The sequence below is a fragment of the Lutra lutra genome, chromosome 14, assembly GCF_902655055.1.
Source record: "Lutra lutra chromosome 14, mLutLut1.2, whole genome shotgun sequence".
Classification (NCBI taxonomy): Eukaryota; Metazoa; Chordata; class Mammalia; order Carnivora; family Mustelidae; genus Lutra; species Lutra lutra.
The window spans coordinates 29,725,005-29,745,031 of NC_062291.1; the positions used below are offsets into that span (position 1 = coordinate 29,725,005).

Here is a 20,027-nt window from a genome sequence, read left to right on the forward strand (position 1 = left end):
TTTTTTTTTTAACTCATGAATAAAGTACAGACTCATGTTAAAAGGTAAACTTTGAGTAATTAAGTAGACTATGAACCTTCGTTAGAACCTCAAACATATTTATTAATGAGATTTACTGGAAGGTTTGGAACTATCTGAAAAATAAAATTCACAATTTGGAGACTATTTCACAAATAAGAGGCATAACAGTTTTGTTAATTTTTCCTTTTAGATCTTTCAGTAGCAGTGGGCTATTCTGCCATGTGAATTAAGTATAATTTTGTCAAGAGAAAACAAGTAGTGAATGAGAATTCATTAGCAGGTGGTCAAGTATAAACAGTATATCAATCATGCTGGTATTTTTAAGCATCAGCAAATTTAATTCCATCTCTAGAGGAGTAAGTTCATACTTTAAGATATGTAGTATATAATATTTTATTATATTAAGATATGTAGTATATATTTTATCATATTATATTATTTAAGATATGTAGTATATCATTTATTTTTTAAAATATTTAGAATGTGCCTTGATTATAAAATATTAAAAGAATTTCCCATTAGATTTCCTATGTAGACAGAAGGTAATGATGTCCCCAGTGCAAATCAGAGCATTTAAAAACAACAAAACAATGTTTCTAAAAATAAGAATATTTCACACCTCTGCCCTAGATAAAGAGATCTGTCATGATAAAACTAAAAAAATCTGAATCAGACCTAAAAATATGAAAGCGCATAGGAGAGGCATACAGAGTTTTGTGTTGATTTACACTGAGAAGACACATCTGCTTTTTTTGCTCAAAACTGAATCTATAATGACTAAATAAATTTCATGGCCTTTCACTCAATTCCAGTTTTTAAGTGTTAGCCAATTAATATGAAATTATTTTTCTACTTGCATTGCCCATTGGGTATAATCAAGTGAGCAACTCAAGTTAGTTTGATCAAACATTTTTATTACCCTCTATTACAATGAAAATCAGTCACATTATCAGACTATACAGTATTAGACTCTACAAACTCACTCTGGTGAAGCAAGGTATACATTTTTTTTTAAAGATTTTATTTTATTTATTTAACACAGAGAGAAAAATCACAAGTAGGCAGAGAGGCAGGCAGAGAGAGAGAGAGAGGGAAGAAGGCTTCCTGCTGAGCAGAGAGCCCAATGTGGGGCTGTATCCCAGGACCCCGAGATCATGACATGAGCTGAAGGCAGAGGCTTAACCCACTGAGCCACCCAGGCACGCCTCAAAGTATACATATTGATTTCAATATATACATAGACTCTTCAAGGTCAAACAGCAAGGTAAGGGAAGAGTACCTTGAATGAGTATTAATACTCTCCTGTACCATGGCTTCTGGTATTCTGTACTTCACAGGAAGTTATATGCTATTTGAAAATCTTCTGAAACTGAAAGAAATTTCTGATGCCCAAATGGAGCAGTCAAGAAAATTGAGCACCATCAAGAAAATAGAAGACTGGAGATTTCTGGGCACACTCTGCATAACAATGAGAGTCACAAAAAAGAAAAGAGAACGAAAAGATTCCACCTACCACATATATCTTGTTTATTGACCATTTTTGTGATGAATACGATGGGAACATGCAGGCTGATGAGATTCCTTTACTGTACAAAGGGAAGTTATCCTTGTTCTATAATGTATATCATAATTCTTTCCTAAACACAGGGACTACATTTTAGTTGTTATTCAACTGTGTAGAGAAAGAACTGATGTTGGGGGTGTTGAGTCACATATTGTACCCTTGAGGTACAAATGAAGCACACTTATTGCTGGTAGTCACTAGTCGCTAGATTTCAAATAGGCACTGGGATTTTAAATGTTTCAGAAAGAATTTCTCTTAAGGTCTCTACTATCACTGTACTTTTTAGATTTTACCACAGCAACGACACTCCCTAAGATCCAAAATTCACAAAAAATTGTCTCTTTGAATGCCTTACATCTTCCTTGGTTCTCAATTTATTAAACCAATGATAGTTCATCAGAACTTTCCCAGTTGGTCTATTCTAACATAAACCTGCATTTTAAACCATTTTTTATATTATAGTTGGATTTGTTTTTTTTTTAACAACCGATGAAATTTTGGTCAATCTTATCAATAGTGCCCAGTGTAGGCACTGTCATAAATACCAGCTTTGTAAGGAGTATGTGGAAAGCACAGACATTCTGGCCATGAACTCATGGATAGACACCAGAATGAATTGTAAATAGAGAAAACCTGATAGGAAATTAAAAGAGTCAAACTGTAAACAGTGACCACAGAGCACCCACTGCATGGGTGAGGCAATGGCATCTGAAAAGACTGTTAGCCCCAAAGTACCTCCTCCACAGATCACGGAACCTTTGATTCATTCCTCTAAAATATTGTCTACAATACAATTTTAGTTGAAAGTAGCATAGTTAGGACAGAAAGTACATTACAGGCGCGCCTACGTGGTTCAGTCAGTTAAGGGTCTACCTTCAGCTCAGGTCATGATTCCAGAGTCCTGGGATCAAGGTCTACATCGGACAATTTGCTTGGCAGGGAGCCTGCTTCTCCCTCTCCCTCTGCCTGCCACTCTGCCTACTTGCACTCTCCCTCTGTCAAATAAATAAATAAAATCTTTAAAAAAAGAAGAAAGTACATTATAATATAGGTTTAAGATTTTTATTTTTTTATTATTTATTTGACGGAGAGATCACCAGTAGGCAGAGAGGCAGGCAGAGAGAGAGGAAAGCAGGCTCCCTGCCGAGCAGAGAGCCGGATGCAGGGCTTGATCCCAGAAGCCTGAGATCATGACCTGAGCCGAAGACAGAGGCTTAACCCACTGAGCCATCCAGGTGCCCCACATTACAATATAGTTTATAGTAACTCACTACCAGTGCCCAACGATGCTAGCCAAAGTATAAGTTCCAAGGAAGCAGAAAGATCTAAACAAAGTGTCCAGAGAATCAGCCTGGTGCTGGGCTAGAAAAAAAACAAGGCAACTGCTAATGTCAACTGACCATCAGTTTTCAGTGTCTGCAAAATAGGAAGTAGTGAGAACCCAGATGAATGAAAGAGCAGTTCTCTTATCTAAAAGGGGCAACTACCATTGAGCTCCAGAGGGCTGTTGCCAAACAAGACTATTGGTCCACATCTTTCCCTTTCTCTAGAGAAACCAAAATCTGAAATTTTTGTGGGAAATTTCTAATTTTTGAGTGTTAGAAATTAACTCAATTTTTTTGTGTAATATCCTGTGGATCAATACTGTTCAGGGCTAATCAAATATGGCTGAGCAACAAATCTGGCCATTTCTCATCTAGAGCATGGAGAAAGAAAAGAGAGATCCCACTAGGTCAAGGCTAGGTTCTAGGCTGTAAATTGAAGAGACCTGTAAGGGCTGCAGATAACATGTTTTCCTAGAAGAAAATGTACTCACAAGTAAATGCCCTTTTCAGAAAGTATACACTATTTTGGATGAAGTTTTTAAAAATTATTTTATTTTACCCTGTCTTGTGCAAAAAAGGATGTAAGGTAACATAAAATTTTCAATGGGATAATATTAAAAATAAATTATGAAGGAAAGACCTAGAAGAAATGATGGTAGTAAAAACAAGATAAAGAACATTAAATGCATGCTGAATATAGTCAAAAGAATGAATTTTCATTAACTATTAATTTATAAAACTAAGTACTATGTACATGGGGAGGGAAGGAGGTTTCATTATTTTGCAAAGTCAATTTGCTTTTTTTTTTTTCAAAATACAATTGGGTCTTCAATGTGGATAAATATATTTGTTCATAACTAATAAAGTATTAAATGTCTGAATAAAGGAGAATTTTTATATAATTTGTTTGTTTAGAGTCTATGCTTTTACAGTTAAAAAAAAAGTGTTATTTTTAAAGGCTATCTCTGTGAGCCAAAATAGAGAGCAGAACAGATCCCTTCCTACTTAGGATTTTAATACTCCCTTGAATAAAAGGGAAAGATTTTTCAATAATAAGAAAAGGCACTATGAATTACAGAAGCATTGGTCTGATGAGGCCACATACAGGATATATTACCAGCAATATTCCAACCTAATGTGTCAGAATTGTACAGCTCTTTTAAAAAAGCTACATTAATAAAAAGTAAGCACTTCTACCGAGATAAATTGATTGCTGTTTATCGTTATTCTAAAGGAAAGGAAAAAAATAAGGATGATGCATTATCGGTAGTGGTAGGCATTAGAGTATTCCAGTCTAATTTCAACCCCAAATCCAGACCATTAAATACAATTTGGAAAGGCTGAGCTCTTGGAGTATCAGAGGATGTACAGCCCATATGTAATGAAGAAACATTCCTACAAATCTGAGGCTGAACATCATGCATTCTGATAAACCAAGCAGAGAAGCTGGAATTAACTAGAGAAAAGCTCTACCTCCCTACCCAGTTTCCCTTAATAAAACTAGTGAGCTATATAGCCACAGGGACCAGGTCTCTGCATTTAACTTTTTTAACAAATATTTATTAAGCATCTTCTACTTGACATATGCTAGTCCTAGAAAAAAAAAATTATTCCATGAACTACTGGTTAATTCATGCCAAATCAAAGGGCTCTGTTCTATGCAGAGAGTCAATTTACCACTGAAGCATAATGTAATTACAATAACAGTTTCAGTTCATCATTAATTTTATTTTATTTTTCATGACAAAAAAGGCTTGTTATCACAAATAATTAACACAATAACATGCTACCAGACATCTGAATATCATTTCCTTAATCCATCTCCACTTCTAAATCTACAACCTTACCCAGTAAAAATTAACCTTTAAGTAACACCTTGGAGCACTGCAAAATGTTCAACTATGAAAGGTAAAGTAAATTTTCACAGGGTGATCTACTTATTGAGAAAGAAAAACAACATATGCACTTCAAAAATCTTCAGTAGCAAGGAAGGAAAGTAAAAATGTGTGCTTTGTAATCTCCAATTAATCTGGGATCATTTAGTTCATTAGGATAGTTTCTTCTTTTCCCCTCTAGTATTCTAGTTAAATGCTTTAAGGTACATTATAAATATTTCATTTTAAGGGTGGTAAACAGCTCTAAGGACAAAAGAGAGGAACTGGAATCTAGTATCAGATATATACATACATATAAACATTTACACATTGTGTGAGTGTGTGTGTGTGTGTGTGTGTGTGTGTGTATTTTCATCCTTTGGAATCACATCTCTAAAACTGAGAAAGTATATAGTGCTCTCATATCTCTAAAATACGGATTTTCAAATTGTAGACTTCAAACAAGCATCACCTAAGAACTTGTTAGAGGTTCTAATTCTCAGGCCCAACTCCAGACATACCACATCAGAAACTCTAAGAGCAGGGACCAAAAGTCTGTATTTCTGCATAGAGGGGATTCTAATGAGAATTAATGCTCCAAAAGCAAAGAGTGATACCATATAAAATGATCATAGTTCAGTGATAAGGGGTTTAAGTAACAAATTGTAGAATTATTAGTTACAATTCCAATATTGATATAATGTCTTAAATTAGAAAAGTTATTAAGTGCTATCCAAGCTCATGGTCACTCTTATACTTAAGATTAATGATAGCCAGTCTTCTTTCTGTCTCTCCCTGTCTCTCTCTCTGTTATCTATAAGTGAATGTGGAATACATGGTAAACACCTTTTATCCCCAACCGTAAAAAACAAAACAAAAACAAAAGCCTCCAGATGGAAAAATAATGCAAAAGTCCCCTTCTATGTTATATTTCTTACACAGAGAATAACCAATTTCCAGGCACTTGCTATGGGTGCATAACCTACAGTTAGAACTATTTCATAGTGAACAATCTCGAAAAACTAGTAGTATCCACAGAAATAATCCACTCAGTGCTCCAAATTTTATAGTAAAGTCTTCCAAAATAACAGAATGCATTACACATTTTTACTAGTATATAAAGCTATCATGGATCCATCCTTCCCAAATACTGATAATTCATGTCTAACCCATTCAAAACTTACTTAAAACAAATTAATCATATTAAATAGTTGTTTTCTTCACATACAGATAAATTTATTTGCCAAGCGGCTTACAAAATATTGTTACTATGACCCATACTAACATACAAACCAAAGATTATCACCAGTAATGTTGGCATTAGTGGCCAAAGGGGCAGTTGCAGTTTTATATCAACAAGGGATGAACAGGCCTCTCAGACAGGAGGCTTGGGCAAAATCATTTATCAAGTTAAGCCAGGTGAATCTGTAATCAATGAGCAGAGCTTTGCTGGAACTGCAATGCCTCCCAGGAAGCAAGTGGAATCATGAGCTACAGAAGAGCTCACTGATTGTTGCTTTAACCTGTTTATTTCACCAAGTGGAACAGAAATGAATGTACTAATATCATTTTGCACATATTTAATACAGTTTTTACTGGTACTACATAACATGTAGGGAAACTGTAATAACCACAATTGAATGTCCAATGACATTAACAAAGCTCAGAAACTTAGCATTTTCCCAGGAACAATAAAAATAAAATATTGATTCCAGGGGCGCCTGGGTGGCTCAGTGGGTTAAGCCACTGCCTTCGGCTCAGGTCATGATCTCAGGGTCCTGGGATCGAGCCCCGCATCGGGCTCTCTGCTCAGCAGGGAGCCTGCTTCCTCCTCTCTCTCTGCCTGCCTCTCTGCCTGCTTGTGACCTCTCTGTGAAATAAATAAATAAAATCTTAAAAAATATATATATATTGATTCCAGTGACCTGAGTATGACTGTCATTGTCTAAAATACACTTCTTACAATCTAGTGAGAGGTGAGCCCTGGAAAAACACTTTGCTGCCCAACATCTCAGGGCCTTCTTTTTTGTAATGAGATATTAGCAACGGATTGTTCTTTCCAAATATTTTTAGTGCCCCTAAAACCTGCGCATCATGGAATAAACTTACACCATTCCTCAAATTTACATATACAAATGTTAAACTTTTGTTGCTTGACTATAAAACTTTTCTCCTAACTACAGCAGTATCTCTGTTTAGAAAAGATTATAGAGAAAGATTAACCAAAGAAAACCAAAACATCTAGAGTGGAGTTTAACTGTAAACACAGGTAAATACTATAAATTGAATTACATAAGTGGAAAAAAACAGCAACAGTGCTAAAGATTCTTTCAGCCAATTTGGATGGCCTGGATAAAGTGTGAAATGGGAAATGTTAATCTATTCTGTCCTCAAGAGCTCAGAGGTCCCCAGTACAGCCCAGTATAAGAGCAATTAGTTTTGTTGAGGGTGATTATGGGATTCAAAGATGTATATTTTCACATAATATGACCCTTGAAAGAAAGACGACTACTTCTGATGCTTAATTAAAGAAATGCTGGAAGAAAACCTGGCTATATTTAACTTACTGAGACATAGTGCATTGGTCTCCAACACGTCCTTCTGTAAGAGTAATTTAAAATATATTTGCTTTTTTTTTTCTTTTCTACTAACTTTGGAATCCAACCTCTGATTTTTTCTAAGGATCAATAACACCATGCAATGCCATTCACAGCTAACATAAACAAGTCCCTTTTGTAGTGAAGGATATAATAAAAAATGAGAAGAAATGCTACTTTTATTTTGTATCTTTCATGAGACGTTAAATCTAGTGAAGAGTCTTTGACATGGTTATAGAATAACAGATCAGCTGGACAAAAAGGAAACAGAAAAAATCACTTGTAAAAATACAAGAATTGTAATTGTTACTCAGTTTCTTTCTCAAAGGAAACCTTCATGCCAGCAATTTATTCAACATATCTTAACCACCAGACTAATATATGCTAACTAACTAAATAATACATACAAAGTATAGTTGAGTAACTGACTGTAGACCAAACCCCCAATAAGATCCATATACCTTGGGGTGAATTCACCTTGGTCAATAAATGGTTAACAGTGAAACCCTCTGAGCCTTGCCTGATGGTTCAGCTAGATGGGTGTTCTGAGAAGCCAGATAATGAATGACAAACAAGTAAATTGGGAAGCCAGTCATGCACTGTTTTGGGATTTTCTGTCTTTACTTTTGCTTTTCTTCTATTAGGGAATGAAAGCCTCTTTACTAAAATTCTCCACTGGATTATAATCAGTTCTCATGACACAACTACAGTATAGAATTTTTGCCTAACAATTCAGGCTAGCAAAAACTAAATGTTCATTTCTATTTATTTCCTTGCTGTCTCATGAGTTAATAAATAATTATCATCTTCCTCCATTTTGATGTATTTTATGGGTTTACATTTAGATTTTAACTAATTATAAATATACATTATATTTATTAATTTGCTAAATAATGCACATTTAATGAAAATGAAAATAATAATGATTCAATATATAAGTAACACAGGGGTTCCAAAGCTTGTGCTTTACTGGAGAGAGAACCAGACTTGTGCTCCACCATCCACCTCCACTTAGACAAAATGAGCATATCATCTGGGATTTAAGATCCAGATCCTAAGCCTTTATTACCCTCTCTGATACTGACTTCCAGTAGGATGACTGAGAGTGGGACTATCCATTCCTTCCAGGAAAAGATTCCTCTCACAGTCAGAGATACAGTCTGATCCTTTATAACCCCCACAAAACAATCAGACCTCAGATGACTCTCTAACATCGGAGTTTCAACACTGGCAATATACCTAGGAATAACACTGTGTGTCTAGAGTCCTATCCAGATGTAGCTGTACCAAGCTCAATCCAGTACGTTTTCAATCTCTCTTTAGGACCTAATCTCATTCTCCTCACCTTCCATATTTTTTTAAAGGTTTTGTTTATTTGTTTATTTGACAGAGAAGGAGAGAGACACAGTGAGAGAGGGAACGCAAACAGGGGAAGTGGGGGAGGGAGAAGCAGGGCTCACGGGGCTTGATCCCAGGACTCTGGGATCATGACCTGAGCCAAAGGCAGATGTTTAATGACTGAGCCCCCCAGTGCCCTTCACCTTCCAAATTATATCTATAAAAAAGAATAAACATTTCCTTCAACTTCTGATTTAGAGTCATCGTTACCAAGTCAGTAGGAAAGAACTTGAGACTATAAGCAGAATGTTTACAATTCTATGTATACACATATATACTTAGGTACATCAAAAAGAGTCTGGGTTGAATCATTTACATTCATTATCCACATTATTACTGCACAGGTTTTTCCTCCTATGTGCTCAACCTAGCAAATGAGACTAGCCAGTTGCTCAAAGTCAAACTTTGGGAACCATTTTTGACTCCTCCTCATCCTCATCCCTAGATCTTATTAATCTCCACATCTTCTAAAATCCAGACTTAACCTTGTGAGGACTAATTTTATGTGTCAACTTGACTAAGCCACAGGGTGCCCATACATTGGTATATTTCAGCAAACATTATTCCATGTGTTTCTGTGAGGGTGTTTTTAGATGAGGTTAACATTTAAATCAGCTGAGTAAAGCAGACTGGTCTCCCTTATGTGAGTCTCATCCAATCAGTTGAAGATCTGAAGAGAACAAAACGGTTGAGCCCCTACAAACAAGAGGGAATTCTTGTCTTTTGGCCTTTGAACTGCCTTTAGACTCTAACTGAAACATCAGCTCTTCCCGGGTCTCAAGACTGCCAGACTCTGAACTGAAACCACACAATCAGCTCTCCTGATTCTCAGGTCTTCAGAATCAGACAAGAACTAAACCATCAATTCTTCTAGGTCTCCAGTTTGCCAACTCACCCTGCAGATCTTGGGACTTGCCAGTCTCAATAATTGTACAATCCAATACCTTTTAGTAAAATAAAATTCATTCTCTCTCTCTCTCTGTCTCTCTCTCTCTCTCCCTGCCTCCCTCCCTCCCTCCCTCTCTCCCTCTTGAATAGGAGAGATCCTATTCATTCTGTTCCTTTGGAGAACTCTAATACAAATCTATTAAACCTCTCTATTCAGCTTTTCAATCATTTTACAATAGTCAGGTTCAAGTGAACATCATCTCTTACTCTGACTACTATAACAGCTTCCTAAATTGTTTTCAACATCTATTCTGACCTTATTCCAATAAGGTATGTTTGCTATATGTGGATACCTGAATAACATGGGTCCTATCTGATATCATAAAGTCACAAAAGAAATCAAGTAGCCTCCATTCATCTACAATACAGTTATCTTTGAAGGTTTATTTGTCTATGATAGTATATCTTGCTTCTAGGTTTCAATACATATCTCACCATATAGATTATTCTCAAATAGCTGGCAGAAAAGAAAAAGGTTCTGAGATTTATTTAAGAATTCTTCTTTCTAATGTAGAAATCATAGTCATCAGTGCTTAATAGTTGGGTAAGATAGGAAAAAGAGATGATTCAGAAAGCATGTATGGTTTTCCCATAATCAAATGCTTCATTAAAAGCTCCATTCTATTCCATCTTTAAAAGTAATTCACTTCACCTCCTCATCTCTCATTTGGAAAACAATAATTCCAAAATGAACTAATTTTTTTTAGAATCATAAAATATTATCCCCCCTGGCTCACAAAACCAGTATTCTCTCTGGAATTTTCTCTCCCATAATCACTTGTAGGCTGTACTGTGAAAAATTACATTTTAGAGCAGCCTTGGGCAAGAACATTTGCCTCTTTTTCCTTTAAAAGTGTTAACCCCTTGACAATATTTTTAAATAATCAAAGGCTTAACTTTTCCAATTTCTTCTTCAAAATTACTTTGGCAAAGGTTTGGGTATTAAATCAGGTAGAAATCAATACTCCTTATGTAATGCTTGCCCCCAGAAGGTGTCTACCATAAAAATAAATAAGTGTGCTGAGCACCAAGTATTTTTTTCATATGTAAACATCTATCTGATGGGGGGGTGGTATTTTATGCTTCAAGCCTTTAAGATTAAACAAAATATAATGAAAAGGAATACAGTTACTCATTTCCTGGTAAAATGACTATCTCTAACAAAAAGACCCCCCCCCCACCTTTTCCTTCTAAACATAGAAAATTGAAAAATTAATGTAAGTAGAAACTGGGCTCATCATGAAAAAAGCATAAATTAAAAATGTACATTAATTTAAAATATATCTGACCATATCAATTATAAAAGACTGCAAATATAAGGGAGGGAAAAAAAAAGAACTGTGAAAATTAGACTGCTCACTCATTTGGAACCTTTGATAAAAAGCACTCTATCTTCCTTGGACTGTCACCCCCCTGAGGAAGGGACTGTGACATTTTGTATTAATCTCTAAACAGCACTTGCTTCTTTACTGCACCTGTGACAGCACTTCATAATAAAAATTTTTCAGATTTTTAAATGGAACCACTTTCATTAACTATGAAACTAACAAGATGTGTTTGCCATTCCAATTGCCTTAGAACATTAAACATTTCATTTCAAATGTTACCATTTTTCTTGACAAATTTACTCCTTCCCCTGATTTAAGTTAAAAAGTATCTGAGGGGGAGCCTGGCTCAGTTGGTTGTGTTCAGCTCTTGATTTCAGCACAGGTCATGATCTCAGGGTTGTGAGATAGAGCCCTTCACAACACTCTGCACTCAGTGTAGAGTCGGCTTGGGATTTTCTCTTTCTCTCTGCCTCTGCCTGCCCCACCCTCACAAACTCACCCTCTCCCACTCTCTCTCTCTCTCTCAAAAGAAATAAAATGTTTTTTTAAAAAAAGTATCTGAAATCAGAAATGACCTTATAATTTAGTGGTTAATTGTTTCCACTCATGTACTTGTGAATGACCTACAACTCTGGCACTGTAGTTTTCTAACCACAAAAAGGAAAAGAAAATAATTATGAATTGAATGAAATACAACCTTCAAGTAAACATCAAATACAAAATCAAACAGGATTTTCCCATGTTTATACAAGAAGCTGTGAAATGTATACAATAATGAGACATGAATAATTAGTACTGCAGAAATGAGAAGAAACTTAAAATCTAGGACTTTAGATTGCAATAAAAAGGTTACTTGGAATTTGCTGTATATTGTTCCAGTGTTTTTACTCCAACTCTTTGAATCCCTGTGAAATTTCAAGATGGCATCTTGTATTCAATGGGTAGACAAAACCAAAGGCATTTTCCAGTTTGTATCAAAAAACAAATAAAAAAGAAAGTGCTCAACTTCGGGGTAAAAGAAAAGGCAACCAGCAGATGGCCAGAGCACTGAGGAATTATGGAAGAACTGGGGACATCACCAAAACTGGAGAAGGCTATTTTTATCAGTTCACTAAGGACATTCTCCAAGGATTCTCTCTATATTATTTCTTAGAATAAGAGTTCTTCTACTCGAAGTATGCTCAACCTGAACAAGGCTATCTCAGCTTGAGTAACTGGAATGCAAATTATAATTGTACATATGCCAATTACCATGAGCTAAGCCACCCTGATTGCTAAATATTCTATTTCCTGATTTCCTGGCATCAGAAATACCTACAAATTTCAGGATGTTTCTCTTAGAGCAAATAATGAAGAGGACAAAGCAATTAACTCCAATTTTCTTTTATTAAATAGCATATAATCTATACATAGATTACATAGATTCTTTCAATATTATGAATATTATGAGTAGAAAACCTCTGGTTGAGACCCAGTCCCATTCACACATTTAGCAAGCATTCACTGATCATTATCTATAGCCAACCACTGTGCTAATGCAATATATCCCAACCAGAATTAAGCTTGTTAAGGAATTGTCTGTAAGGGGTAATACCTACCTGGTATTGCCCATTCAGAAAAATAAATATTGACCATAACAATCTACCCAGACCCATACATAGGCATACCAAGGAATATTTTTATTTATGAAATCAGAAAGATTTATGAAAAGCACTTCCCCATGCTCTGAAATTTGAACTGTAAAGACTGTGAGGCATTAACTTTAAACACACATATACACACATACACAACACCAATTAAGACAATTTGATGAGGTCCTAATGTCATCTTCTTCTTGTAATTCCTCCTTAAGAGGAACTGATTAAGAGGAGCTGAGTAAGAAGCCTTCACCTTGCAATATGGGGGGGTTAAGGGGGTAGGAGAAGAATAAATGAAACAAGATGGGATTGGGAGGGAGACAAACCATAAGTGACTCTTAATCTCACAAAACAAACTGAGGGTTGCTGGGGGGAGGGGGGTTGGGAGAGGTGGGTGGGGTTATGGACATTGGGGAGGGTATGTGCTATGGTGAGTGCTGTGAAGTGTGTAAACCTGGCGATTCACAGACCTGTACCCCTGGGGATAAAAATATGTTTATTAAAAAATAAATAAAATTTTTAAAAAAAAGCAAAAAAAAAAAAAAAAAAAAGAAGAAGCATTCACCTTTTGGCTAATGAACATTATAGCCATGCTTTTCAAATAAGACTATGCATGAGAACTACCAGGAATATTTCCTAAAATTCTAGTCCTAACACCCAAATCCTAGAGATTATGATACAGTAGTTCAAAGTGGGCTCCAGAAATCTGCATTTTAGTGTGCAAGTTACATGATTCTGATACCTGTGCTCTTCAGGTCTTTGGGTCTCTGGTGTCCATTCAAGTCAAATCAGGACCTCTTGTACCTCCCAGTTCTGCTGATTCTTTTTGAATTGAAAAACCACTCTTGGTGATCTAGACCACTTATAGGGTAGACAGGGAGAAGCCTTCCACTATGAGGAAAGGGACAAAGGATAATCCATAGCTTTTGCTGATTCAAAAGCCTTCTGTCCCTGACATGATAAAAGTGAAGCTGGTCAATGGGAAGATCATAAATAAATTCAATAAGAATTATCTCCAGGATGGGGGGGCACCTGGGTGGCTCAGTCAGTTAAGTATCTATCTTCAGCTCAGATCACGATCCCAGGATCCTGGGATCAAGCCCCATATCAGGCTTCCTACTTGGCAGGGAGTCTGCTTCACCCTCTGTCCTTCCCACTCTCTGTCTCTCTCTGTCAAATAAAAATAAATAAATAAATAAATAAAAATAAAATCTTAAAAAAAAGAAGAAGTCTCTCCAAGAAGGAAGAACTGAGACTTCCGACCATAAATCCCAAGGTTTAAAATTAGATAAAACCTCTGGGGTAGACCTGTGGCAGGAGAGTGTGATAAGGCTCAAGAAATGTACTCAATACAAGGGTCTAATATTTTGTTAAAGAGATGTTTCAATACATTGTATGACTCTTTGTCTAGAAGCTTTCCTAGAATAATCCTTCTAGCATAATGATTACATTGAGCATGGAAATGGAAACTAAAAAGGAGCATAACCCTGTAATTCAAGCTTGGGGTATGGGTGAGTCCCGGCCAAGAACCTGGCCCAGCACTTGGTTGACAAGCACTTGGTGACAACCTCCAATACAGCACTACATAAAAATGGAAGCAATGGGGTCACCAGGCTGGCCAGGTCAGTCAAGCCTCTGACTCCTGATTTTGGTTCAGGTCATGATCTTAGGGACCTGGGGAGTCTGCTTGAGGATTCTTTCTCTCTCTGCCCCTCTCCGCTTTAATAAATACATAAATGTGTTTTGTTGTTGTTGTTGTTTAATTTTATTTATTTATTTTGACAGAGAGAGATCACAGGTAGGCAGAGAGGCAGGCAGAGAGAGAAGAGGAAGCAGGCTCCCCTACCAAGCAGAGAGCCCAATGCGGGGCCTGATCCCAGGACCCTGAGACCATGACCCCAGCTGAAGGCAGAGGCTTAACCCACTGTGCCACCCAGGTGCCCCAATAAATGTTTTTTTTAAAAATGGAAGCAGTGGCAATAATGGAGACAACAGACATCATTTCTTCCTCTACTTAAATTGCACATACTCCTGGAAGTTTTGGACAAGTCTCAGAAAAAGGGGTCATTCAGGAGGGTGGGGAAATGAATTATGAGACAAACATAATAATAGTCATGTAGGGTCTGAAGCAATTAATCCAAAATATTAGCGAACCTTGGTTTTATTTTTATCTTCTCCTGCAATACCTGCAATATTTCTGTGCATCATCTGTTACTCTTCTTCCCTTTTCACTTCATTGTGAAACAGAACTCAGTACACACTGTATATTCTCTACCATGCCTTCCTGCTGTGCTCTTTCTTTTGCCTGGAGGACTCTACAAAGCCTTTTTTAAGCCAGGTGGGTTGGGTCAGATGCCTTTCTATGAAGTCTCTATTATATCCTAAGCATGTGTTTATATGACAGAATTTATTCAAGTAACACCCCCTATATGCCTCTATTTCCTTACAAGTAAAATGGAGATAATAATAGTATATACCCCCATAGGGTTATTTTGGTGTTTAAATAAGGTAATATATATAAAGCCACTTACAACAATGCCTTCAACAAACTAATACCTAAGTAATAAATATTATGATTTTTTATCATTATTCAAAAATACTAAATGTTGGATAAGGTACTATGTGCCAGGTACTATGCTGAGTGTTAGCAGACACTGGTGAACAAAGGAAAATTGTCCCTGCTCCAGTGGTGCTATGTAAAATCACCACTCAGCAGGCAGTGTCTCCATCCCTCCCACTGGTCAGAGATAAGTCTTCATCATTTTGTGTTCCCAGCACTTCGTAGAGGTTCTGTCACCCAGAGGTGGGCATATGGAGTTGCTCAAAAATGATTACAAAATAAACTCAGGGTGATTTGATCAGAGGGACAAAATACATGTGACACAGCAACATGCAACAGCATTACAAACACAGGAACTATGAATCAGTGGCTAGAACCCAGGTTAAGTAAGGAGAAGTGAGATGAGATACAGATGAAAAAAGGCAAGGCCAGATCAGAAAGAGCCTTATACCATGAGAAAGACTTTAACTTCATCTTCAAGTCAATGGAGAGATACAAAACAGCTTTAAGGAGGGAGTATTACATTCATATTTCCATTTCAAAAAGCATATTCTGGGGGTGCCTGGGTGGCTCAGTGGGTTAAGCCTCTGCCTTTGGCTCAGGTCATGATCTCAGGGTCCTGGGATGGAGCCCCCCATCAGGCTCTCTGCTCAGCGGGGAGTCTGCTTCCGCCTCTCTCTCTGCCTGCCTCTCTGCCTACCTGTGATCTCTGTCTGTCAAATAAATAAATAAAATCTTTTTTTAAAAAAAAGCATATTCTGTAAATTGTGAAGAGCACTGGAAGAAAATGAAACTGAAGGTAGAAAATAAGATGCTATTTTCAGTAATCTGGGGAAGATGTGGTGAGAGTTTGATTAAAGGGAGAGTAAGCCTTTTTTACATCACAACAGACCTTATCAGGTACATGCAGTGATACCAATGAACACAACGTTTTAGGAATAGTAGGATGATTATCTTAACCTTCCACATCAAAAGCACTGCTTTAGGGGTGCCTGGGTGGCTCAGTGGGTTAAGCCGCTGCCTTCGGCTCAGGTCATGATCTCAGGGTCCTGGGATCAAGTCCCACATCGGGCTCTCTGCTCAGCAGGAAGCTGCTTCCCTCTCTCTCTCTCTCTCTGCCTGCCTCTCCGTCTACTTGTGATCTCTCTCTTGTCAAATAAATAAATAAAATCTTTAAAAAAAAAAAAAGCACTGCTTTAAATCTCAAAGATCACTCACAATCTCACAGATATATCAATTTTCCCTATAAAATGTATTAATAGTTATTCATTCAAAATTCCTTTGACCTAATTATTTAAGTTCCTACTCTATTATATATTGGCAAAACAGACTATGTGGGCATCACAAAAGAATGAAAGCAAGTTTTCCTCTTTATCAACTCATACATGTCTCTTTTAAGGTTCAAATAATAGCTGTGGGTTGTTCTTGTACCCATGTATCAAGATGTGGAGAATAAGATCACTTCAATTCTTCCTTTGCTTTTTAACCATTTAGCCTTCAATCACAACCTTTTTAAACTTTAAAACATACCAGGCTAAACAATACTATTTTTCTGGTTTGGGAAGTTTTTGTTTTATTTCATTTTGTTTTGTTGCTTTTTGTTTGTTTGGTTTTGGTTTTTTGTTTTGTTTTTGTCAGCCATGAAGTAGTTCTATTACTTCTGAAATAATAGTTAAGTTCTATTTTTTCAATGTCACTCGAGTATTCTCTATTATGCTATAATGACAGTTAAACTACATGTTTAATTAAATTTTTATGTAATTTGAATTTTCAGAAAGTTAGATTCTCCTTGGAAAGGTAATCAGTAGAAAGAGAAACTAAAAAAATAGTACACATAGGGAAAAGAAGAAAAAAATGACTATATTCTAATTGCCAAGAGTACTAGGAAGAGTTTGAAATATATATATGAAGGGTTTTCATTTTCTCTCTTTCATCGGTTTTGACTGTATTTTCAATAAGTATTCCTACATTAAATAAAACTGGTTATGCTGAGTGAAATAAGTCAAGCAGAGAGAGTCAATTATCATATGGTTTCACTTACTTGTGGAGCATAAGGAATAACACAGAGGACATTGGGAGATGGAGAGGAGAAGTTAGTTGGGGGCAATTGCAGGGGGAGAAAAACCATGAGAGACTATGGACTCTGAGAAACGAACTAAGGGTTTTGGAGGGGAGGTAGATGGGGGGTTGGGTGAGCCTGGTGGTAGGTATTATGGAGGGCACATATTGCATGGAGCACTGGGTGTCGTGCATAAACAATGAATTTTGGCACACTGAAAAGAAATAAAATAAAATAAAATGGAAAAAAAAATACTCTACAAAAAGGCCTTTAATTGTAAGGTGATGGGGCGCCTGGGTGGCTCAGTGGGTTAAAGCCTCTGCCTTCAGCCCAGGTCATGATCCCAGGATCCTGGGATCAAGCCCTGTATCAGGCTCTCTGCTCAGCAGGGAGCCTGCTTCCTCCTCTCTCTCCACCTGCCTCTCTGCTTCCTTGTGATCTCTGTCTGTCAAATATATAAATAAAATCTTTTAAAAAAAAATTGTAAGGTGACATAAGCTTCCTCTAACCATATTGAAGGTCCTCAATAAAGAAACTGTTCAGGGCGCCTGGGTGGCTCAGTGGGTTAAGCCGCTGCCTTCGGCTCAGATCATGATCTCAGGGTCCTGGGATCGAGGCCCGCATCGGGCTCTCTGCTCAGCAGGGAGCCTGCTTCCCTCTCTCTCTCTCTCTGCCTGCCTCTGCCTACTTGTGATCTCTCTCTGTCAAATAAATAAATAAAATCTTTAAAAAAAAAAAAAAAAAAAAAAGAAACTGTTCAATCTGTAAACCCAGTGCAGCAAATCTTGCTAAAGTGAGAATAGAGAGAGAAAACTTTGCAGGGAGAAAGAGTAAAAGCCAAAACTGCATTAAGATTTTGGGAGTAAATACCAAAACTACAGGGATGACAAGACTCATTTCCTCCGAAAGAATAAATAATGAGTATAAACTCAGCTTTTGGGGCGCCTGGGTGGCTCAGTGGGTTAAAGCCTCTGCCTTCGGCTCAGGTCATGATCCCAGGGTCCTGGGATCAAGCCCCGTATCGGGCTCTCTGCTCAGCAGGGAGCCTGCTTCCCCTCCTCTCTCTGCCTGCCTCTCTGCCTACTTGTGATATTTGTCTGTCAAATAAAAAAATTTTTAAATAAATAAATAAATAAACTCAGCTTTTGCTGAGGTGGTAGGAGGCTGGGACCGGACAAGAACCGCCTCCAAGTAATACTCCAACAGAGTGGTAAAGGCAGCTTTGCCACTATTTCTTACTTGCTCTACTACACATTGTGGCTGAAGGCCATGGGTTGGATGAGTAGAGGTAGCAGGACAGACCCTAAAATTCAGAAAGACAGAATGCCCAGACCAACAGGCCTATAACAATAACAATAATGGTGTGGCATGAAAAGCATGGCAGCAAAGGATCTCTCTAGGAATGTTGATACAGTATCTAAAGGGAGGTTAATAAGTGTTAGCTACTATAGCCAAAGTTTATATATTGTATTTGACATGAAGAAACAATTTTACTCACTTTGCTGTATTAAAAAAATACACAATTATGGGGTGCCTGGGTGGCTCAGTTGGTTAAGTGACTGTCTATGGCTCAGGTCATGATCCTAGAGTCCCACTATCAAGTCCCACATTGGGCTCCCTGCTCAGCAGGAAGTCTGCTTCTCCCTCTGACCCTCCCCTCTCTCATTCTCTCTCTCAAATAAATAAAATCTTTTTAAAAAATTAAAATTAAAAAAAAAAAACACGATTAGACTGAGCCCCCCTGTCATGTTTGTTTTACTGACTTTACTAATCTCACAAATTGTATTAATCTTCATACTGTGAGCATAATTCTTTCATCTAACAACTTATTTTCAAAAAGTTTCTAAATATCTTACTAGGGGTACAAGAAAGAGTTTGAAAATTCTTACTCCTAGAAAAGAAATAAAAAGATTAGAGCAGAAATCAATGAAATAGAAACCAAAAGAAGAGCAGAACAGATTAATGAAACTAGAAGCTGGTTCTTTGAAAGATTTAATAAGATTGATAAATTGGTTCAGTCATTAAGCATCTGCCTTTGGTTCAGGTCATGATCCCGGGGTTCTGGAACTGAGTCCCTCATCGGGCTCTCTGCTCACTGTGGAGCCTGTTTCTCCCTCTCCAACTCCTCCTGCTTGTGTTTCCTCTCTCACTGTCTCTTTCTAGTAAATAAATAAAATCTTTAAAAAAAAGAAAGAAAAGAGAAATGACCCAAATTAATAAAATCACAAATGAAAGAGGAGAGATCACAACAAACACCAAGGAAATACAAACAATTTTAAGAACATATCATGAGCAATTATATGTCAACAAATTAGGCAATCTGAAAGAAATGGATGCACTCCTGGAAATTTATAAACTACCAAAACTGAAACAGGAAGAAATAAAAAACCCAAACAGACCCATAACCAGTAAGGAAACTGAAGCATAAATAAAAAATCTCTAAAAAGAGTCCAGGGCCAGATGGCTTCCCAGGAAAAGTCTACCAAACATTTAAAGAAGAAGTAATACCTATTCTTCTGAAGCTGTTTCAAAAACTAGAAAGGGAAGGAAAACTTCCAAACTCTTTCTATGAGGCCAGAATTACCTTGATCCCCAAACCAGACAAAGACCCTACCAAAATGGAGAATTACAGACCAATATCCCTAATGAACATGGATGCAAAAATTCTCACCAAAATATTAGCCAATAGGATCCACCAGTACATTAAAAGGATTAT

General features: G+C 37.0%; 1 protein-coding gene across 4 annotated transcripts in view; it reads right to left on the minus strand.

The window, feature by feature from the left end:
• Positions 1 to 20,027, minus strand: part of CTNNA3 (catenin alpha 3) — a 1,776,580-nt gene that overhangs the window by 1,178,125 nt on the left and 578,428 nt on the right. The window lies entirely within an intron of this gene.